The 24,340-nt window shown below is 45.4% G+C and overlaps 1 pseudogene; it reads left to right on the forward strand.

The window, feature by feature from the left end:
- Nucleotides 1-599: 599 nt before the first annotated feature.
- Nucleotides 600-24,340, forward strand: LOC149524375 (uncharacterized; annotated as a pseudogene).

Here is a 24,340-nt window from a genome sequence, read left to right on the forward strand (position 1 = left end):
AGCCTCAACAGGCTTCTCGCCCTTTGAGCTCCTTTATGGGCGGCAACCCCGGGGAATACTCGACCTCCTGAGGGAAGATTGGGAGGCGCAAGAATCCCGAGTGTTGGGCACCGTCCCCTACGTGTTACAGCTCAGGAGTGGAAAAGACCAACAACAAAGCGACAGATTCGTCAATTCCTGGGGCTAGCGGGCTATTATCGCCGGTTCGTGCCAGACTTTTCGGCTCGGGCGGCACCACTATCAGATCTAACAAGGAATTCCATGCCAACAAAGGTACAGTGGTCACAGGAGTGCGAGCAAGCTTTCCAAACGCTGAAAGAGAGGTTGACAGGAGCACCCGTGTTGTTCCCCCCAGACTTTGCGAAAAGCTTTATCCTTCAAACTGACGCCTCCGAGAGAGGACTAGGGGCCGTACTAGCCCAAGAAATAGAGGGGGAAGAACACCCGGTACTATATATGAGCCGGAAACTTTTCCCAAGGGAGCAGAAGTACTCCACGATCGAAAAGGAAGCGCTGGCCGTGAAATGGGCCGTAGACGCCCTCCGGTACTACCTATTGGGCGGCCACTTCCAACTGATAACGGACCACGCCCCGTTACGATGGCTGCACAGCATGAAAGACACCAACCCCCGGATAATGCGGTGGTACTTGTCGCTGCAGCCTTACGACTTCGAAGTGGCTCACCGTCCAGGTAGGACACACCTGAACGCAGATTTTTTTTCCCGGGTAGAGGAAGAGGAAACCAAATCAAATCAGACCATAACCAACCCCTTAAGGGGGAAGGCGTGTGACGGGGCGAACAGGCCCCGCACTGCAGGGCTGGGAGTAGCCCAGGCCCAGCTGGCTGAGAGGGCCCCGCCCTTCCGGCCTTGCTGGGCATGCTCCCAGCAGAGGCCAGGTATAAAGGCAGAGGGAGCCCAGCAGGCAGGAGGACAGCTGGGGGAAGGAGGAGACCAAGCCAGGCCAGTGTGTGGGCAGCCGCTGGGACTAGAGCCGCTGCCAGTGCTGGACCCAGACACCAAAGAAGCAGACCCTGACTCCAGGAGACCGGAACCTGCCCACAACCCCAGCAGGTACTGCCTCGGAGGCCAGGGGGCCCCCGGGGAACCAGGGCGTGGTAGGAAGCAGCCCAGGGCAGGGGATACCAAGTTTGGCTCGGCGTGTATCGGCCGGATTCCCCGCCGAGCCGGCAGGAGCCACAGACCCTGCCTAAAAGGGCCCTGGGCTGGGACCCGGTGGAGAGGGAGGGCCCGGGTCCCCCTACCACGCAGGCCCCCCCCTGGATAACCAGGCCTGGGGCCGGAAGAGGCTCCTCAGAGGGACTAGGCCTTGATACCGTATATCCCCTGACAGAGGGGCCTGGACTTTGTGTTGGGGCATTGATACCGTATATCCCCTGACAGAGGGGCCTGGACTTTGTGTTGGGACATTGATGCCGTATATCCCCGGATAGAGGGGCCTGAACTTTTGGGGACTTTGATGCCGTATATCCCCGGATAGAGGGGCCTGAACTTTTGGGGACTTTGGGGTGCGGTATGGGCCCGGAATGAGACGCGGGTCAGTATAAGGGGTTCAGCAGCCCCGTCAGGGGCGTACCCCCTGACAAGAGGAATCACTTTTTATGAAAGTGTTATTTCGGGAGTAATTATTTTGAAATAAAAGATATAAATGATTTCCCAGTGTAGACATAACTCTAGAGATTAGACCTTCGTAGGGGTCAGATTATACTCCTCTGCTTACTGTGTTGTTGTTGTTGTTGTTGTTTTTTGCACTTACCTCTGAAGCATCTGCTCCTGGCCACTGACAGAGACGAGATACTTTACTAGATGGTCTAGGAGCTGACCCTGTATGGCAATTTGTATGTTCCTATAACATGAGAAAGTGCTATTATACAGGATAATTTAATTCTGCTTCCTCACACTTTGTATGGTCATTTACATCTGTGAAAAATGAATATAAAAATGTAGCCAAAGCAGGCCTTTCCCCTCACTTATAACACATCTCTCTCTCTCTCTCTCTCTCTCTCTCTCTCTCACACACACACACTTACACTTCCTTTCTCCCCTTTAGTCTAGCCATCAAGACTTGAGGTGTGCGTGTATAGATAGGTCTATCTATTGATACAGATATAGTGAACCCTTACCTGTGTTCCTTTTCATAATGTTCTTTTGATAATTCTGATCTAAGTGAATCAAATCTAATACATAATTGGCATTTACTAAATGGAGGTTGAGAGTGGTAGACTAGACACATAATACAGCTTTGCCAACTGTTATGATTTTATTGTGAGTCTCAGGGTATTTATCCTAGAGCCCTAGATCCTGTGGTCATGTGAGTACAGACAAATCTCAATTTTTCATTTTAAAATAAAAATAAGTTCTGGTCCAACATTTGCAGAGAAAATCTTGTAAGTGCAAATGCTAAAGACTCAAAAGACAGAAGGAAAATAAGACCCCCAAATTTATTATATTAAAAAAGTTTCATTATTTTGCATGCTTCAGGTATGGTTACCAGATGGCTTCAAAAAAAAATACTGGACACACTTGATCTCAGATCTGGGGGGAGCAGGGGAGGGCTGGCTGGGAGGAAGTTGGGAGTAGTGTAGTTGGCCGGGGGAGATCAGGGTGGGTGGGAGAGAACCAGCTAGCGGGAAGCAGGGCAGGCCAGGAGGAGGTCGGGGGGAGTGGGGCTAGCCAAGGGATAACCGGCCGGCGGGGAGTGGGGCTGGCAGGGGGATATCGGGGTGGGGAACCAGCCAGCGGGAAGCAGGGCTGGCCGGGAAGGGTCGAGGGAGCGGGGCTGGCTGGGGGGTGGGAACCAGCCGGCAGAAAGCGGGGTGGCCCAGGTGCACGCAGATCCTGGGGTGATTCAAGTCCCGCGCATGGTCCCAGCGGGGCACACGGGCGAGTCCAGCCTTGGGAGATGCCATCCCGCCCTGGCCCCAGCCCCCTCTCTCTACTGCATAATTGCAAACTGCCTGGCTGATAGGCATGCTAATGCAGTGTGAGCATGTCTACCAGCCAGGGAGTACACAACTATATACTGATACTCATAATAATAAAACTAACTTAAGTAGAAAATACCGGACATTTATATGTCCGGTATTTTCTCAATTTGTTTCCCTGACAGAAAGCTCAAATACCAGACCGTCTGGTTCAAAACTGGACACCTGGCAACCCTACCTTCAGGTTGACCACATGGATAAAATTTGTAATACAATGTTTCAAGGTTCTGCTAGCTTAGGGTTTTTTTTTCCACATGCCTACACAAGTTGTTCTGCTATCTCATTTTATACTAAATTATAAGCAGTGGTTATAGTGTGATTTTAATTTTCCTGAGGAGTATTTGGAAATTCCCGCAAACCAAGAGCTAATTCTAAGTTTATTTCTCTTTCATTATCCAGTACTTCCTGGATTTCTCATTTCATTCTTCTCTAGTATGAAAAATGCTTTGAAATGTTCTTGAACCAATCATGGGAATTTCCGGGTTGTTGGCTGTAGCCAGAAAGCGGATATTTGCAAAACAAAACAAAAAGCCACCCACCACTCTAATCCAAGAATTTTTTTTCTTTGATCCCTGACTTTCCAGGATCTAGCTGTAGGCCTCAATCATGCTACAAACTTCACAAAAGCAGACGGGGTTGTGTCCTCATGGAGTCCTATTGAAGGCGAAACAGCACTCCTCATGGGCACTGGGCTTCCTCTGAATGAAGTTCATTGAAAATCAGGACCTTTAAATGCAATTACTATTTTCTCTAAAATCAGAATGGTTTAAAAGAGCTTCATTTTCTGCATTCCTTTTGACACTTCAGAGATTAGTTAAGTACTAATTACAGTCCAAGTTCTATCACCCTTACCCTTACTCACCTTTAGTACCTTGATGTTTATGGGACCGCTCATAAAGAAAGGTACTGTTCAGCATGAAGTGACTGTGTGAGAACCTGGCTGCAAACAAACAAGGAGTTGCAGTCATTCCTCCCCCTCTCCTCCTGCTTATGACTTGCCACTTTGAAAGAGAGAGAGAGAGATCAACACATATTTATTTAGCCTGAGATTCTCAAGGGGTCCTAAGAGAGAGGCTCCCAGCTTTTATCTGGCTTCAGTGGAACTTCTCATAGGACCCTTTGAAAATATCAGCCTTAAAGTTTGACTTTATAAACAATATGTATCAAACATTCTCAGCTCTTCACAAATCCCTGCAATGATCTGTTCTGAGTGGAGTTACAACAGAGTAACTTTAAAATGGAGTGTGATGCAGGCAGATTGGGTATCAGCTCATGCCAAAATCCTTGGTCAATACACTTGTGTATTAGTATGGACAGAAGTGAAAATGAGCAGGTACAGCACTCCAGCAAGAAGCCAGCCAGCCGGGGCACTCGGTTCCAGTGCGGCGAGGGGGGGGGGGGCAGTGTGCTCCCAGTCTGCCTTCCAGGGCTGCCTGCAGGCTGCTGCCCAAAGCTGCAGCACCCCCAACCCCGTCCAGGACTGCCCCAGCTTCGAGCCTCCCACCCCTAGGCTCTATTTCAGGAGAGCGGGGGGCTGCAGCCTCACATACTGGGTCTCTGCTACTCTTCTTTCCTTTCCCCTGACTACCAGAGGAGAGACAGAGGGAGCAATGCACCAGGCTGTGCATTTTCCCCTCACTCCCTGACAGTCAGAGGAAGGGGAAGAAGAGCGGCAGTGACCTGATATGTGTGGCTACAGCCCCCTCTCCCCGCCCTCCCAAAATGGCACCCTTGTCTCCCTGCACTCACCCAGACACACACCCAGCCCCTGAACCCCCATCCTGACTCCTGTACCTTCCAAATCCCCCAACCCTGACTTCGGCCCCCTCACATCCCATGCCTCCTGCTCTGATTCCTGAACTCCCACATCCACCCTGACTCCTGCACCCCCAGCCCTCTGCCCTTAGCCCCTCCTCACACACACCCCAACCCTGACTTTTGCTGGTAAATGCAGAGTTCTGGTGCCCCAGGGCACAGGAGATGCATGGGGGAGGGGAGCAAAAAGTGGGGCTGCAGCCCACTGAGATGAAGGCAGGCCACTCACGCAGCCCATCCACTATTCATGGTTGCCTATCCCTGACCTAGTTTAACCGCTTGCACCTTGCAGTCTACAAAACCTCACCCATCCACTCCTGTAACGGACCTCTAACCTCTAGCTGAGTTACTGAAGTCCTCAAATCATGATATAAAGATGTGAAGTTACAGAGAGCCCACGGTTTACGCTAGTTACACCTGGAAGTAATCTCAGGCTGCATAGGAAGGCAAAACATAAAACAAGCAAATAAAACCAAAACCCAAGGTCTCTGCCAATCTGACCCGGGAGAAAGCTCCTGCCTATGAATGTGGACAAGATTGACCAAGCCACCTACAAGAACATATGTGTAAATTTGCCATCGACTAGATTTTTACTCAGGGGCGTTGGCAGGTTTGTAGCTGTCACTTCCTCCCTCTCATTCCAGCTGGGGCCTCTGATTCTTCTGGTGCCCATTAGCATGGCTGCCCCACTGTCATTTTGAGCAGTGCAAGCAAATGGTGGTTGTACCTTTGAGATCTCTTTGCTTCCTAATATTCAAAGGGAGCAGATCTTCCTATCCCTGTCAGGGCACGTGCCATCACTTCATTGTATGACAGTTCATTCTGGATGCTCCCTGTTGGATTTTTCAGCAGTCCACATGGTCATTTATGCCTCTGGCACCTGCGTCACCCAGAGTGTCTATTTCAATATTCTGGGTTGTTATAACCACTGTCTTTGGGAGCAGGAATGTTACGCTTCTAAGTAATTATATGCGTGAGTGGGATGCCAGGATGGATTGGCGCTCACAGGTGGATGTGGAGGTTAAGTTATGTTTGCTCTTACTTTGCTTTACTGCTGAGTGCACTAGCACAGGTGAAGCCATAGGCGGAGAGCAGCTGGTGTTTCTATCAGAGCTCCAAGGAAACTGACAGTACTCAGTGTGATGTTCCAGTGGAGGCAATTACAATATTAAAGGATCCTAGCAAGAAGTCTTTGTGGCTATTATTGAACCACTGGTCAGTAACAAGTATCAGTGGTATAAAAGCTGCCGTATGCACGGCAATACTAAGGAACGTGTTAAAATGTAAAGAAAAAGTTTAAACAGCCAAATCTCCTTAGTGGGGTGAGATACAAGATAGAACACCCTCCATCTAAGAAAGAAGAGAATTGAAGGGGGGGGGCATTGTTTTGTTTTGTCTTTAGAAAGTAACATGATGCACTTTTCTCTAAGAAGATTTTGTTTCTTTGTGTCAAAAAGCACTCCTAGACGCATAACACTAAATTACTAAAAAGAAATAAAACCTGGGTTTGGGTTGAAGGGAGGAAGGAATCATCCCCAAAGAATTAATATCTTCGAAAAAGCATCTCAGTTACAAAAAGGATGTTAGATCCTGGACTATTGATCTGGCCTATTATGACAAGCATTATGGTCTAAGATTTATTTACATATTTTTTCTTTTCCTAAGTAAATATTTGTGCTAGTGCACTATCATCAGCCAGGCAAACCAAGCTGAGCAAATACTGATCAACTATTACATCTCATCTATTATCAGGAACTTAAAAATAGAAACAGCTGATAGTTGGAGCGGATTTGATTTCTGTTCTAGATGTTTACATACCAACCAAGAAGCCATGTTCTATGAGAGACAGGAACAACATTGCTAACTTCCCATGTCATTGACTTTTTGAGGTCACCCAAGTTCTGCCCTGGGGTCGTTCACTACTGCTACTGCTGCTGGATCTCCTGGCTGAAATGGTACCAGTGCTACCTAAGGAGTGATGGTACAAGAGCCCCAAGCCATTTAAATCACTGCCTGAGCACCATGCAATGTGCTTCGGGTGAACACCGAGGACTGGCTGCTCTAAGCCCCACCCCATCCACCCAATGCCACACCCCTCCCAGCACAGAATCATCCCACATACATCTTGCCCAGGGGCTTGGCATATTATTTGGTCCCCCCGTGCTAAAGATTCCATTTTGTGTGGAATTTGCTATCTGGTCGGGTTCTTGTTTACAGAGAGTAAGCATATGGATTATTTATAAGATGATAGCAGGTAAACGTTGTTTACTTTGTATGTAAATGCATATTGAATTGAAATGCTGCTGTTTAACCCACATAAAAATGTCTGATCCTTTCATTATGTAAGTAGCAGTCCTGGCTAAATCTGATATCAAATGCATTGGACCAATTTTGGGAATGGGACTGGAAATTTGTGTCTTCAGGATCCCCTAACTGCTGCTCTTGCATTATATTTATTCGTGGCCAGATGCTGATACCCTCACTCAAACTGAGTAAGTAGCATTTTAGTGCATAAGTAGTCTCAAGTATATAAATGCAAGCAATATGTCTGCTCAGTGAGAGTTTTGATTATGACTCTGGCCCTTAGACTGTAAACTTTTCCAGGCAGAGACTATATCTATGATCTATTTGAGAGAGTTTGTCTGTTTGCAAGTGAGTGAGTCTGTCTGTCCATCCACCTGTTTGTTCAAGAGCTCCTCCAAAATGGTAAGAGCTAGAAACATCAAATTTAGTGTGCAGCTTCCTCTTACCATAATTTACAGCAAGGGAAGGGTTTGGTTGTGTCCGGAAAATGGGATGTGCCTGGAATGCGATTGTTTTTCATAACATGGAAAGGGAGGGGACTACTAGCAGGGAAGTTATACTGTATAATGATCACAGGAGGACAGCAAGGGGCTAGAGATGGGGGCTGGGACAGCTATAATCTCATTGGGACAGCCGGGGCAGAGGCAGAGCTAAGCTTGCTGCCCAGCCAGTACAGCCCCCACCATGGCCAGCCCCAGGGAGCTGCCACCTGGGCAGCATGGCCCCCTCCAATCCCTGCCCCCCCTTCCAGCCCCCTTCCCTGAATCCCCCTCACTCTCAACCATGACTCTATCACCTCCACACCTCCCAAACCCTGACACCTACACCTCCATACTGCCCAGCCCCCTGTCCTGAGTCCCTCCTCACTCCCAGCCCTAATTCCTGCACACAGAGCGGACCCAAGCTACAGGCTGACTGGGCTACTGCCCAGGGCGCCCCATTGTAGGGTGTGCCACACAGGGCTGCTGGACCAGGTGGGGGCGGGGCCACGCATGCGCCAGGTGCCCAGGGTGGGGCCGCTCATGCGCCTCATTCCCAGGGGTAGAGCCGTGCTCCCGGGGCCCAGGGCGCACGAATGGCTCGGGCTGGCCTTGCCTGCACACACACCTCCCACACTTCCAGCTTCCTGTCCTGAAGGACTTAAAGAACACCAGGTAAATCTTCTAACTATATGTATTTGTAAAGTGCTATCAAAACATTTTGTTTAGATGATGATGAATGATGTGAAGTGTCAAACTATTATATTTTAAAAAAGCAATGGTAATTCATATTATACATATTAAAATGTAATATTTATGGTATATTAGTGTCAGTCTTTTAGCATATTGTAAAACTAGAAGGAACTGAAATGATGCATTTGAATGAAATGTTTTTACCTTATCAAAGCAAGAACACTTAAGTGGGTTTTTTTCAACTTTTTTCCCATTTGCAATTACATTGAAATCAAGACTTTCCTGTGAAATCTTTTAATTTACACAAAATTGCATTTTCTCATAGAAAACTGTTCCACTGACAATTTTTCAATCATCTCTAGTAATGATGATGTTTATTGACCTGAGTAAGAATGAGCAAATACTTACCTGAAAACAATAGAAGGTGCTTAGGGAAACAGAAAGGCAGGCAAGAGGGGGAAATAAGATGACCAAGCTCTCATTTTTGTGCAAATTTATTCAGCCAGTTTAGGACTTGCTGACTGCTTATAGCAAAAACATAACAGGGGTTCTCTTTCCGGTGGGAGAGGTTAGCTAATGACATAAATTTATATTTTGTTTTTTTAAAATTTGATCCAACATAATTAATCACTCATTTTCCATGGAGCTCTGTCCTTCAAAGAATGAATCCTATTTTGAATCCAATCTCTACCACTTCTTCTAACCACAATCTCACTGTGCGCTAGCGGAGAAGCTAAGGCAGTGGTTCTCAACCTGTTTGCCATTGTGGGCTGCATATACAGATTTCTCTGAGTTATGTAGTCTGCATCCACACAAAATATATATTACCTGTATGGCCTTGAGGAGGTCATATTGGTCTCAGCTGTCTGCTGATTAGACTGCAAGAGGCCCATGGGCCATATGTAAGAGCCATTAGTTATGGGCTTGCTCATTCTCAGGAAACATCCCTGTTCATTCAGCATTTGGGGGCTAGCAATTGAAATGCAGTCAAGGACACACCAGTGGTTGCATAGAGGTCAATGTTGATTAGCTCATTTGGTACAAACCTCAACTAGTCCTGACCTTGTCTATATTTAGGGACCAGCACTGGGGCAGGAACACAGACTTCTGGCTCTCTGTCACTGAATCATGGCTAATTCCCAAGGTCCCAAGAAACAAAATCTAAGATCAGGTCTACACTAGACCTGAAAGGTCGGGTTAAGGTATGCAACTCCAGCTACATAAAATATGTAGCTGGATTTAGCATACCTTAAGCCAAGTTTGATGTCATCTTCACAGAGGGAGGCCAACATAAGCAAATGCTCCCATCAGCTTCCCTTACTCCTTGTGACTGCAAGGATTACAGGCACTGACTGGAGCTTCCCTCAGCATTTGATTTAGGGGGTCTTAACGAGACCGGCTAAACTGAACACCAGAAGATCAATCTCCAGTACAGCTAGTGAAGACATGGCCTAAATGGTGGCAGAACAGAATTTGCAATCCTTTCTGTGTGAAGAAAAAAAAGATTTTTCTTTATATATTGTGGGTTTGTCATCTAATTTTTATATAATGTTCATGTTATTGGATTAGTACTTGCTGCTTCTGTTATCAATTGCTTCAGCAAAACACCTTGGCATTTAATCTTTCATAAAAGCCTTTTATTGATTTGTGTCCTCCAGGGCAGTGGCCATTATTATCCTCTAAGTGTCTGAGCTGAGATGACAAATTGTCAGAAAGGACCACAAATTCTCTTTCCTGAACCAGAGGAAGTGCCGTGCCTACTGTCAAGTTTCTTAAAGCTCAAGTACTACAGTCTCATCTGTCTAGTTCACACACCATCCCTCCATTTCTGCTTCACATTCCGTCCTTATGGGTTGGCCTTTGAGGTAGTGGGTTTCATTCCAGAAGATTAGGAAACCAAAGGGGAAAGAAGGAGCATCTGATCCCTGAGGCCAGTGAAGATCAGTTCTGGTGGTTGAAACCTGTCACTGGAAAGCATCCTGACAAGCACTGAACAAAGATGTCTTCCCTGAATGTCTTGCATCACTCTCCACTTCATTTTAGAGGTGCATCAGGCAGCCTTCTTTGCCTCTCTGTAGCTAGGACTTGCAGAAATCAGATTGGGCTCATATTTATCCGCTGCTGCTCCCACATGTGAAACTTGCTTAAATAGATTTCCTTCTTAGCTAAAATGTCCTCCCATCCCCAAATCATCAAAACGATGCTTGTCTTACATACATTCACTTCCTATTGAGGCTGCTGAAAGGAGAAGGAAAAGTCCTATTTAAAAGTCAAAAGCAAAGATGGGCTGCACAGAGTGAAACCAGCTGGTAACTGTACTAAGAAAAGTGATACTCTTCTGATGGCAAGAGGAAGTGTTTGACACACTGGATGATGTAAACAAACATTAAAGCACTAAATGACTGACGCATTTTCAAGGGCTACAGAAGCAATTTGCTCTGCTCCCAAGGAGAAGGAACATCTTCCGTCATTCTAATAGTCCTCTTTGGTCCATCCAAGTGCAACACTATTTTTTTGTTTCTTTTGTTTTGTGACTTTCAGACCCAGGTCCTAACCATTGTATGACTACTTTCTGCTTAATCAGTACCGTCTATTTATCCTGCCTTATCATACAAGACAAGGGGCAGTTAGTAACATGTGGCAAATTCAAGCCTTTATGTACAATGCACAATTAGCTTGGGGGTTTCATTGCCACAAAATACCATAAAGGCCAGGAGTTTAGTAGCATCCAGAATGGGATTATACATTGATAGGCATAAGGAGAATATCCAGGGTTGTCATACTAACAGATACTAGAAAACCACTCACAATTAAAGAATTTCGGAAGGTATATAAAGCTTCCTGCTTCAGGGCATAAACAACCCTCTATTGGGTCTAAGAAGAAACTTTTTCTGGTGCAAGGTTGTTATATAGATTTTATTGCAGGTTTTTGCTCCTTCCTCTAAAGCTTTGGGTATGGAGGTTGGTGACTACCTACAGGATTAGACAGACAATTGGTCTGATCCAGGACAGCACTTGCTGTGTTCCTTTGCATCACTGGCATAAAATCGCCATGGAGCCTGGTAGGATCATACAAGTGCCAGGAGGTGTGGCATAGAGTCTTCTATTCTATTTCCCTTTTGTACCACCTGCACGATGGGGGAAGATAGAAAAAAGGGATATGTGCTGTCCTGAAATGATCCCCTGGTGCAGTTTTGGGGCATTTTGAAACTGAAACCAATTAGGCCAGGCAAGAGGACTTATGCCCAGAGATTCAAATTTTCACACAACTAGCCACATGATCGGAGGAGATCGCAAGTGAATTTTATGCCACCACCTATCAGAGTCCAAGGCATGAGTAGTCATGTCTAGTGGTTGGAGCAGGAGCCAATAGCTAGGAATAAGAGCCTAGCATCAGAGCTTGTGTCAGAGGCCAGAGTGGACATCAGGAATTGGAGCCAAGAATAACTAACACAGTCAGATTACCTGGAGGAAGGATTGGAACAAGGTTGGGAATGTGCAGGTACGAGTACAACCTTAGGCAAATGTTTTGAACAGCTATCAGTCTACTGCTGCTGCTGGACTTGCAGTGTGATCAAGTCTCATGATTTGTTTATGCGTCTCATTATAGGTATTGTTTTCCTTAAAGCCCCAGCTCCTGGCGCCAAGTGGATATGTGATGAATTCAGCCTTCATTCTTAAAAAAGTAAGTTTCTAGCCCTTGTGGCTTTTGAGAAAGGCACAATAAGCAGCAGGCAAGATTTCAAAGCCAATCTCCTGATTTTTGGTGAGCCTGACTCATGATTTTTGAACATTTGGAGTTGGCAATACTGCTTCGGAGCATGGCAGCCAGGTGACTCTGCAGCAAGCTAACTGATTCCAGTGCAATTCCTCTGTTGCTCACTAGAGAGGTGGAACTAGGTGGTCTCAGGCACAGCGGCACACCCTAATTCCTACACAGCACAGTGATTTTGAAATAACAATACGAGCATCTACACAGCAATTCCATTATTTTGAAATAATTTTGAAATAACGGATGGCTTATTTCTAAATCTGTAAACCTCATTCCACAAGGAATAATGCTTATTCCAAAATAGCTATTTTGGAATAGCAGTAATGTGGACGCTCCACTGCTGCTATTTCGAAATTGCTCCTCCCCAGGGCCATTCAGAGGAATTACTCTCCAGTGCCTCCTCAGGCTCTAATTCAAGGTAGCACATCCACGTGAGGAGAGTCTGTCTCGGACTAATTTTGAGGCATCCCTGTAGCGTAGACGTGCTATTTCAAAATAAGCTATTTTGGAGTATTTCTTCCAGAATAGTTTATTTCAAAACAAGTATGCTCCTTAGATGTGATCGAGGATCAGTGTCAGCCGATGGTCAGGGCAGTGCATTCGTGTGTGTGTTATACACCCAAGTCTTCAACTGCTAGAAATTAAGGTTCCTTCACAGCGGGCGGCCTAGGGAAGGCCGGCGGGCGCCCCAAGAAGTTTTACGTCCGTGTCTTTTATGACCGAAGTCCCGTCGCAGCGGGCAGCCTAGGGAAGGCTGACGGATGCCCCTATGGATTTATCCCCTGGAGGTGACACGATCCAAATGCACAGCTCTGCCTGTGTCTGCTCCCTATGACCGCCTGGAGTTCTTTTAAATTGTGTTTGGTTCTGTTACAGCAACTGAAGGAGTCAGGTTAAAGCTTAAATAGTTACAGGTTTATCACCTACAATGCATAGGTGATCTTCCATAAAACACCATCCTAGCCACCATGGATGTAGAGGCTCTCTACACAAACATCCCACATGCAGATGGAGTACAAGCTGTCAGGAACAGTATCCTAGATGATGCCACAGCACAACTGGTGGCTGAACTCTGTGAATTTATCCTCACACACAACTATTTCAGATTTGGTGACAACATATACCTTCAGTCCAGTGGCACTGCTATGGGCACCCGCATGGCCCCACAATACGCCAACATTTTTATGGCTGACCTGGAACAATGCTTCCTCAGCTCCTGTCCACTTACACCCCTTCTCTACCTACGCTACATCGATGACATCTTCATCCTCTGGACCCATGGGAAGGAGACTCTGGAAGAATTTCACCATGATTTCAACAGCTTCCACCCCACCATCAACCTCAGCATGGATCAATCTATACGGGAGGTCCATTTCCTGGACACCACGGTACAAATAAGTGATGGTCACATCAATACCACCCTATACCAAAAACCTACTGACCGCTACACTTACCTGCATGCCTCCAGCTTCCATCCTGGACACACCACACGATCCATTGTTTACAGCCGAGCACTGAGGTACAACCGCATATGCTCCAAACCCTCAGACAGAGATCTCCACCTACAAGATCTTCAACAAGCATTCTGTAAACTGCAATACCCACACGAGGAAGTGAGGAGACAGATTGACAGAGCCAGACGTGTACCCAGAAGCCTACTGCTACAGGACAAGCCCAAGAAAGAAACCAACAGAACACCACTGGCCATCACCTACAGTCCCCAGCTAAAACCTCTCCAACGCATCATTAGTGATTTACAACCCATCCTGGACAATGATCCCTCGCTTTCACAGGCCTTGGGAGGTAGGCCAGTCCTTGCCCACAGACAACCCGCCAACCTGAAGCATATTCTCACCAGCAACTACACACCGCACCATAATAACTCGAACTCAGGAACCAATCCTTGCAACAAACCTTGGTGCCAACTCTGCCCACATATATACACCAGCAACACCATCACAGGACCTAACCAGATCAGCCATACTGTCACTGGTACGTTCTCCTGCACATCTACCAATGTAATATATGCCATCATGTGCCAACAATGCCCCACTGCTATATACATCAGCCAAACTGGACAGTCCCTACATAAAAGAATCAATGGACACAAATCTGATATTAGGAATGGCAACATACAAAAACCTGTAGGGGAACACGTCAATCTTCCTGGACACACAATTGCAGATCTAAAGGTAGCCATCCTGCGGCAAAAAAACTTCAGGACCAGACTTCAAAGAGAAACTGCTGAGCTATAGTTCATCTTCAAGTTTGACACAATCAACTCTGGATTAAACAAAGACTGTGAATGGCTTGCTAACTACAAAAGCAGCTTCTGCTCTCTTGGAATTCACACCTCCAGATCAGCTGCTAGAAGTGGGCCTCATCCTCCTTGATTGGATCCACCTTGTCATCTCCAGCCTGATCCTGGCCTGCATATTTATACTTGCCTCTGGAAATTTCCACTACATGCATCTGACGAAGTGGGTCTTTGCCCACGAAAGCTTATGCTCCTACACTTCAGTTAGTCTATAAGGTGCCACAGGACTCCTCGCCGCTTTTGCAGGTTTATTAAAGAAGCTTATAAATCATATGATTACAGTGGCTATTGCTCTATTTCTTAACTGCTAGCAAATATAGATCTTAAAAATGGTTACAAAGAAAATAAAGATAGAAAATAGAAATAATGGTACCAAGTGACAGCTTAATCTTTAAAGAGCTCTAAGTCTATGTGTACACTTAAGACAAAGGACACATCCAGGAACAATTTTTACCCCCTTCTGTGCCTCTCGACTTCAGCGTATCAGGCCAGAGCCGGTCCCTCCATTCCTAGGAAAGACAAATACGAGGTGGGTGTCCCCGTGGAACCTCGGGAGGCCAATCACCTAACCCGACCAGCAGATAGATGGTAGATTGACGCTCAGAGTAAGTGTGCTGCTGGACCCATCTTTACTCCCATAGGGGCCCGTATCCTCTTTCTTATCTAAGATACCAAATTGTGTTGGTCCGTCTTTATGACACCAGTTCTTACAAGGGAGTTTCAACTTAATTTACACTTGCAAGAGAGATAACTGAATTGTGAGTACTGGACATTCTTTACTGGGTGGGAGATTCCTTCCCCCGCGGACGGCTGTGTGTTCGTATCAATATAGGTGCCAGCCAAGGCAGTTCTCGCAGCCTCGAGGTCAACAATTGGCGTATCTGTTTACAGCCATCCATGGTCACTGTGAGCTAGCATATCCGGCCCTCCTGTCAAGGCGTCAAAGACTATGCTGATTTTACTGCTCTGTGTGCCCTGTATGCTTCCAGGCAAGCAAAGATGGATGTTACAAGGGGGGTTCCTGTCTGGCTACAATCAGGTCTATGGCTTTTACACTGTGTCAGTGACAATGCTGCAAATCTCTGCTGATATCTCTAGAAAGTCATGCTAGTCTGGGTTTTCATAGGTATCTCCTAGAATATTTTGCTAGGCTAATTGTCAGTCACCAGCAAAGGCTGATGTTCAGTACCACTTAGTATGTCAGTTCTGTTCTATTTTGACGGTCTGTCTCTATAACGACACAATCTCACACATGTCATTCATTCTGTGCCACTTCTAGTTTACACAATCTGTTGCACTCAGCACAATCAACATCAACCAAGTAATAATCTGTAACTCAGAACAGCAGGCTCACCTGGTGTCTGGCATACTTCTGAGGGCTGTGCTTCAAGCCAGCTCTCTTTTTGAGTGTGTGCACTGGAAGATTATAGCGAGGTTGTTTAGCATGTAAGTGTGACAGGCCCCCCCATTTTGAGGGGTATCCTGAAAGTAATTGCCCTTTTGTGTAGTTTGTGCCTTGGAAGAAATCAGTAAGTTCTTCTTCAAGTGGTGTCCCTGTGGGTACTCCACTCTAGGTATTGGTGCATCCTCACGCTGACGATTGGAGATTTTTGCTAACAGTGCCTGGCCATGCCACGTGGTAGCCATCTCGTGGTGCCATTTGCACCTGCTTTGTGTACACGTGATGCAGCCTCCCCCCCCCCAGTTACTTCTCTACCAACTTCAGCAGCAGATTAAGCTTTCAGGCAGTACTGACTCTTGCATCCTAAAACCCAAAAAAAGACATAACAAGTTGTTATTCCCTTCACCTACTACACCCTCCCCAGTTAAAAAAAAAATCTTTTACACTTTTCCTTCCGCAGCCCCTCAGGGTAGTGTTCCATTTTGACAATGGACATTATGTTGGGCTCTCCTAGCTTCAAAAAATGTGATACTGCTGAGAGGACATGCCTGTCTCTAGAGGCCATCCTTCATGCCAGGCTTCAGGAAAGCCCATATTCCCCAGAAATGCTCCCATTGCAACAACCTTAAAGCCAGGACTATACAGGACAGATAGTTCTGCTTGAAGATGATCCTGCTGGAGAAATCTCAACAGCCCTCCAAAGACATTCCTTCTACAGGTCTCACTTCCAGCAAAGATGAGGCTCAAGCTTCCCGCAGGTCCTGGAAGCGAGCCTCATCTTCTCCTACCTGGGACTCTCAAAAGATGAGCTCCCAGAGAATCAGCAAGGCACCCCTTGACAGCTAAACAACAGGGAATGCAGCTATACACCCTACCAGAGGCCTCAGAACACCCCTTTCCCCAGACAAAACCAACATCAATTTGATCAGAAAACAAAACAGCATTTTCAGAGACGCCAGCCACCCCATACCAATCCAGGACAAACTGACCTTCCATTCCCAACTGTAATTTTGAAAATTTGGTCAGGAGTCTGAATTACCTTTCCCTAGAACCCAAAAAACCAACCTCCCCCAATCACCTATTTGGTTATCACATACGCCCGTTCTGCCAGGCCTTGGATAGCATTAACATCAGACCAATGGGCACTAGAGATCATGTGAGCAGGATACACTCTCCCATGCCTTTCTACCTCTCCCATGCTCCTGTCCTCCCCATCCCCGTTCAGGGTCCCTCCTCACAAGCACCTCCCACAATTAGAAGTATATCACCTCCCTCAAATACATGCTGTGGAGCCAGTTCCCATTCCGTATCACAGAAGGTGATTTTACTCCAACTAATTCCTCACTCAGAAAAAATCCAGAGGGCGGAGACCAGTCCTTGATCTCAGAAACAGTCAATACATTTGTACACAACCATAGGTTCAAGATAGTCACACTTGCCACAATTATACCGGTGCTGGGTGTGGAAAAAGTCAAAAAGGAAAAGTTATTTACTTATTCCCACAATATAAGAACTAGGGGTCTCTAAATGAAATTAATAGGCAGCAGGTTAAAAACAAACAAAAGGAAGTTTTTCTTCACTCAGTGCACAGTTAACCTGTGGAACTCTTTGCCAGAGGACATTGTGAAGACCAGGACTTTAACAGGGTTCAAAAAAGAGCTAGATAGATTCATGAAGGTTAGGTCCATCAATGGCTATTAGCCAGGATGAGCAGGAATGGTGTCCCTAACCTCTGTTTATCTGGAAATGGATGACAGGAGAGGAATCATGTGATGATTTCCTGTTCTGTTCACTCCCATCTGGACATTTCCTCAGATCCAAGATGGCCCTGAGCACTATAAGTACAGAATACTACCATTTGGCCTATCCACTGACTCTGAATCTTCTCAAAAACACTCGCAGTAGCGGCACACCTCCTGCATGAAGGTGTAATAATATTTCCCTATCTGGATGATAGCCTAATCAAGGGCATCACCAAACACCATACAACCATGGACCTCTTTCAATGCCTCAGCCTCCAGATCAACACACAGAAATCAACTCCAGAACTCACACAAACTCTACAGTTCATAAGCGTGCTCCTAGACACTGATTGATTATACTGACAACACTAATAACTACAATCATTCACAGCCCCCAAATGACAGTGAAGACTTGCTTCCAAGGCAGCCAACAGTTACGTAGTGAAATACACAAGACTACACATGTGCTACTTCCAAAGTTGGCTCACCACAGTGTATACACCTGCCTACCACAGTCTGGGTAGGCAGTATATGCTTCCACTGCAGGAACTTACCTCCCTACACTGGTGAGCACAACCCCTAAACTTGCTGATGGGTGTCATCTTTTAGCAGGACCCCCTGCATGTGTTATCACCACGGATGTGTCCCTTAAAGGATGAGGCACTCACCTAGACCACCACACTGCCCAGGGCAAATGGTCTCTACCAGAATCCCATCTACACATCAATATTCTGGAACTCCGGGCAGTACACAGTGCTTGCCGCCACTTCCTACCCCTAACACAAAACAAAACCGTACACATTGTCACTAACAACGTCATATGCGTGTTTTATATCAGTTGGCAAGTAGAAGCCCAATCTCACTCCCTGTGCACTGACGGTCTCAAAGTATGGAACCGGTCAGTGCATCTGCAACAGCATAACCCTGACTGCATCCTACTTATCAGGCTCCCAAAACATCATGGCAGATACACTCAGCCGCCATGTCTCAGAACAACATGAATGGGAGATGAACCCCACTGCCCTAAGGGTAATATTCCACAAATGGGGGTACTCTCAGATCGACCTCTTTGCAACCCAGAAGAACTGCAAATGTCCCCAGTGCTGCTTCAGATCAGGGTCTGAGCCAGGGTCACTGGGGGAAGCCTTCCTCATCACGTGGAGCTCCTCTGTGCCTTCCCACCCATATCTCTGAGTTCACAATTCATACAAAAGATATGGACAGACCAGGCATACATTAGCCTCATAACCCCGATTTGGCCCACACCAATTTGGTTTCCTTACCTACGTTGCCACACAGTATGCAATCCTTACCTACTACTCCTGCGACTGGATCTCCTCTCGCAGCACCAAGGCCACACGCTGCACCCAAACCTAACGACTCTCCGGCTCAGATTGTGACTTCTCCATGGTTCCAATATGGGGAGGAAACGTGTTCCAACAGGCTAAAACATGTATGACTAAATAGCCGTCACCCCACGACCAGATATACTTACCTACACAAATGAAAAAGATTCTCCCTATGGTGCTAATATAAACAAGTGTCTTCTGTCATGGTGCCTCTATTTATGATACTTGGTTACATGTTGGACCTAAAAGAATCTGTATTAGCCATGAGCTCTCGTAAGGTCCATTTGGCAGTCATCACAACCTTCCATGAACCGGTGGATGCTCTACAGACACCTAGAGTGGAGCACCTCTCAAAGAAGAAGTTTGTCACATTGTGCAGTAATCATGGTTCTTTGAGATATGTGTCCCTGTGGGTGCTCCACTACCCCCTCTCCCCTTTACTTTGATGCCCATTTATTCTCTGGAAGAGAAGGAATGGAGGAGGCTGTGTCACACATGCACAAAGTGGGCACCAACAGCCACCATAAGATGGCACTTGTGTATGCATGGCACAGGCAGGCACTGCTAGCAAAAGTCTCCAATTGCTGGCATGAGGATGCCAGAGGTATCCCGACACTTAGAGCGGGCACCCGCTGGGGCTCCCATCTGAAAGAACCATCGTTACTGCACAAGGTGAGTAACTTCTTCTTACAGGAAGACCTAGGAAGCTGCAGCACTTGTATGAAATTACCAGTCATATTAATTCTGCCCAAGTTCTGGTTGCATTTGGATCAATATAGCACTAGCTCAGTTTTTTAAAATGACACATCCATCTACAGGGATGAAGTCTCATTCTAAGCTAGGGCAAGCGCAACTGCAATTTCCCTTCCCTTACAATCTATTGCAGGCTTAATGGTACACAACCCTGCACACTCTGGCTCCAATCTGGCAAAGCTTAAGTATATGTTTAATTAAGCATGTGAGTAGATCTATTGACTTCCCTGGGTTTATTCATGCACCTAAAATGAAGCAGGTATTTAAGCTTTGCTGGATGGGGTCAGAGTCCTCAGCACAGTGCATGACTGAATTTGTAATACATTAGGCGACATTAAAATAAAATGTTACATTTAAGTTTCCCATATTACAAATGGCTTTTCAGCCCTCCTGAGTGATCTCTCCCAGCCCCACTAGCATGAAACCATATTTGGCAAGCACCAAGGCACCTGATTTTGGTATTGATTTTTAAACCCCATTTGTGTAATGAAAGCAGTCCAGCACCCTTTTTTTTTTTTTTTTTGTACTTCAGAGACCTCCAGCCCATTCAAAAGAGTGACAAGCAAGCTATAATATCTTAAAAGTTAAACAGAAATTTTGGAGCACAGCTAGGGCTAAAAAATGTTTCTCCACTAGATGTCACCATCAGATAATATTCAAGAAACAAATATCAGTGCAGCACCTTAGGGTGTATCTACACTGCACCCTAAACTCGAAATAAGATACGCAATTTGCCCTATGCAAATTGCATATCTTATTTCGATTATATTTCGAAATAGGCTATTTCAAAATTTGGCGCATTTACGTGGCTCCAAATTTTGAAATAAAACACTATTTTGAGCCAATCCTTAACCCTCATGCAATGAGGTTTACAGGGATGGCAAAATAGCACATCCATTATTTTGAAAAAGATTTCAGAATAATGGGCTTGTTCCTTGGATGCAGGGTAGCTATTTTGGGATACCTCTGGTATCCCAAAATAGTTGCGTAGTGTAGACATACCCTTAGAGACGTACCCTAACAAAACATGTAGATGGTATCATAAGCTTTTGTGGGCACAACTCACTTCTTCATATGAAAAGCTTTATTAAAGATCCAGTTTCTAAATAAATAAAGGATGGGGGGGGGGGGGAGAGAGAAGGAAAAAGTAAAAGAAAGAAAAAGGGGGAAAGAAATAGTCAATTAGAGTGTTCATGCTACATGGCTGTTTGGTTTTTTATATCATTGGGATGTGGAATATAGTGGGCCATCCAGCCAATATCTTTATTCATATCTCCGTGATAGGAATCAAACTTGTAAATGAAGTTAAGTTCTAAGATTTCCCTGTGGAGTTGGCTTGTGTAATTGGCATGAAACAATATGGTGACTTTGAGATCCATTAATGAGTGCCTGGGCAATTAATGAATGTATTCATGAAATAGGGAGTGGGAGGAGGGGAGGAATTAACTAGAAATGAGATGTCCAGATCAGGTTGGGGATGAAGAAGATGGGAAACCACAATGAAAGAACTTGGGCTAAAGATCAGCTTTGTATGTAATCAGGAACATCTGTACAAAGCTCAGGCTTCTGCAGAACACTACAATTCTTGTGGCCCATTAGACAAAGAGGTGTTAACAATTCCTGTAGCTGATGTGCTTTTCTGATTCCTGAAATACCTATGTGCTTCCAACAGTGCTTAAATAGTCTGAGTAACAGAAACATCCAATGTGCACCTTCAGCCTATAAGATATTTCTGGGATTATGTGGTGAGGAAAGAAAACAGCTGCCACATGGATCTGACTTGTACAGTTGGTATAATTACAGACTTTTCAAGATTCATTGCACAATCTGATTGTTCTTAGTTTCCTAGGAGGTCTTCTGCTTCTATTGAACTGCCATGCTTTAAAATGGCTGACTGCGACCTGGCTCCAAAATTTGAGAGGTTCTCGAGACATCAGCTGGCCATATATCTCAATAAGAAGTAAAAAAAGGAAGAAATAAGATTTGTCTTTCTACATTAGACTATTGATCCATGTAGGATTCAGCATGGTGCATCTTGAGTCTCATTTCAGGAAAAAGATGAACCCTGCCCCATAATATAGCCCGGCTATACATGGCAATGAAGATATGAGGGGCAAAAATTCTTACTTGCTCTAGCTGCCACTCAACTTATGTCCAGAAACATAAGTTTCCAAGCAAGTTATCTCAGAGGGGTGACCATGTTAATCTATAATTTTAAAAACCAGGAGTAGTCCTGTGACACCTTAGAGACTAACAAATATATACATATATATTACATCATGAGCTTTCGTAGGCAAAACCCACATCCTCAGATGATTGGGAGAGGGATACCAGGTCCTACAATTGACAGGTACTTCCTCCCCCCACCCTTCTTTTTCTGTTATAAATTCTGGGTTTCTGTTATCCCTCTCCCGATCATCTGAGGACGTGGGTTTTGCCCACTAAAGCTCATGATACTATATCTATATGTTTTTGTTAATCTCTAAGGGCACGTCAAGACTAAGCGTGGCTTCCAAAAGAAGATATGCTTGAATTGCATATCTTCTACACAGAGCATATCGAATTGCATATCTTCTACACGGGGCCAATCAGAACCATTTTAGGAGGAATAAGGGAGCTTTTGAAAGAGGGTTTTTTTCCGATATTTGGCCCTGGGTAGATGGGCCAAATATCGGAAAAGCCTCTTCCGGGAAAAAAAAGCAGAAGATATGCAAATTCAAGCTGAATTTGCATATTTTCTTTTGGAAGCCACGTGCAGTCTAGACGTGCCCTAAGGTGCCACAGAACTGTTCATTTTTCATACAAATAATGTTATCTAACAATAGCAAAACAACAATATTTTAAAATGAGAAATAATTAAATTAAAATGTCAAGTCTACAAAATGTCTATTTGATAATTCCTTAATTTGGTAATCTAACTTATTACATTTTACATGCCCAGAAGCCTCCCAGACACTTGGCACCAAACAGAAATGATTCTGCTGTGGAGATGTAAACCTTGCCTTTGTTCACAAAAGACTAAAGCAGGCTTTCAGGTTAGCATGCAGCCTGACATACGGCTCAGATGGCTCTTCTAGTTTCCCTTTATTTCTGTATTTCAGAGATCCCTCCGAGATCCTCATAGCATAAATGCCCCCCAAACATTGGAAAAAATAGCTTGATAAGCAGGCAATTAATTTTTCCCCTTTTTCTCTGAATCTTCAGAACGGCTAGATTGCCACAGACTTCAAGCAGGCTGCATATACATATTATGTCATTATGGCTGAAGGAGAGCCTCTCTTCTAACCCTCATCTTTGGTTGCATGTAACATTCTCAGCAATTACCTGTGGGCCTCTAATTTCTCATGCTTGGTTCAGCACAGAAGTATTTTGATTTCTTTTAAGTGTAAAAAAAGCAATTCAGCCATTTCTGACTTATCCAGACCCAGGAGAGGAGAGTTTTTCAGCTCTCAAGACATTCTTCAGCTGCCTGTTAGTACTCACATTTCTTTTTTTGTCTACACTAGCACTTTTGCCAGTAAAACTTTTGTTGGCAAAGGTGTGAAAAAACACTCCGCCTGACAGGCATGAGTTTCCCTGACAAAAGTGCTAGTGTGGAAAGTGCCACTTTGGTGGGAGACGCTCTCCCACCAACATAGCTACTGCGACTTGTTGGATGAGGAGGGGGTTAATTTGAAGGGAGAGTTTTCTCCCCAGGCATAGAGCAGCTACACGCGATATCTTACAGAAGGGCAGCTGCACCAGTACAGCTGTACCACTGTAAAGTCTGTGGTGCAGACTTACCTTTAGGCTCCCCTGTGTTTACATCACATCTCAAAATGGGGCTGAGGCCTGGTCTACACTATGTGTTTAGGTTGAAGTTAGCTGCATTAGGTCAATTTTATAATGAATGAGTCTACACTATCAAGCCCCTTCTGCCAACTTTAAGAGCATTTAAAGTAGACTTCTGAATTGCTTCTTGACGAGAGAAGTAATGCTAAATTTGACTTTACATGATTGATTTTGGGATAGAGCTGCAGCAGCATTGTTAAAGTTGATGTTCTTGGACTCAGGGAGGTGTCCTATGGTGCCCAAATGTGACTGCTCTGACCAGTGCTTTCAACTCTGCTGCACTCCTAGTTACACAGGAAAATCCCCAGGAAATTTTGAATTTCATTTCCTGTTTGCATAGTGTGGACACGTCAGCAGCACACCTGACCATGACTGCCCAGGGTTGCAAATGAGCTCCAGCATGGAGCATGCAGGCGATCCTGGGTCTGACTGCTGCGTGGGGTGAGGAATCTGTGCAGGTGGAACTCCAAAGCAGCGAAAGAAACTGATTTTTTTCATGCAGCATTGCTGGGTGTCCCTGCTGTATCCTTTTCCCACTATGCCCTGTGTGATTTTGGCAGAAGACAAAGAAGGCAAACAGTGAGTCCAAGTCAGAGCCTCCAACATGCCACTTCCATGAGCAGCTGTCTGGCATTCTAGGGAAGGGACCCAACCACTGTCCCAAAATTCTCCATGGATATTTCCCAAGCAACTCTTCAGGCAGCCACAGGCAATGAGGAGGACATTGTAGATAAGGAAGAGGAGGAGGAGGAAAATGCTCAGCAGACAAACAGAGGATCCAATCTTACCCACAGCCAGGACCTTTTTCTAACTTTGGATCCAATCCCCTCCCAGGACTTGGTGGCGGGGAAGGCACTTCTGGTGAGTTCACATTTGTAA

Source organism: Pelodiscus sinensis, chromosome 5 (genome assembly GCF_052426305.1).
Source record: "Pelodiscus sinensis isolate ZL-2025 chromosome 5, ASM5242630v1, whole genome shotgun sequence".
NCBI classification, from domain to species: Eukaryota; Metazoa; Chordata; order Testudines; family Trionychidae; genus Pelodiscus; species Pelodiscus sinensis.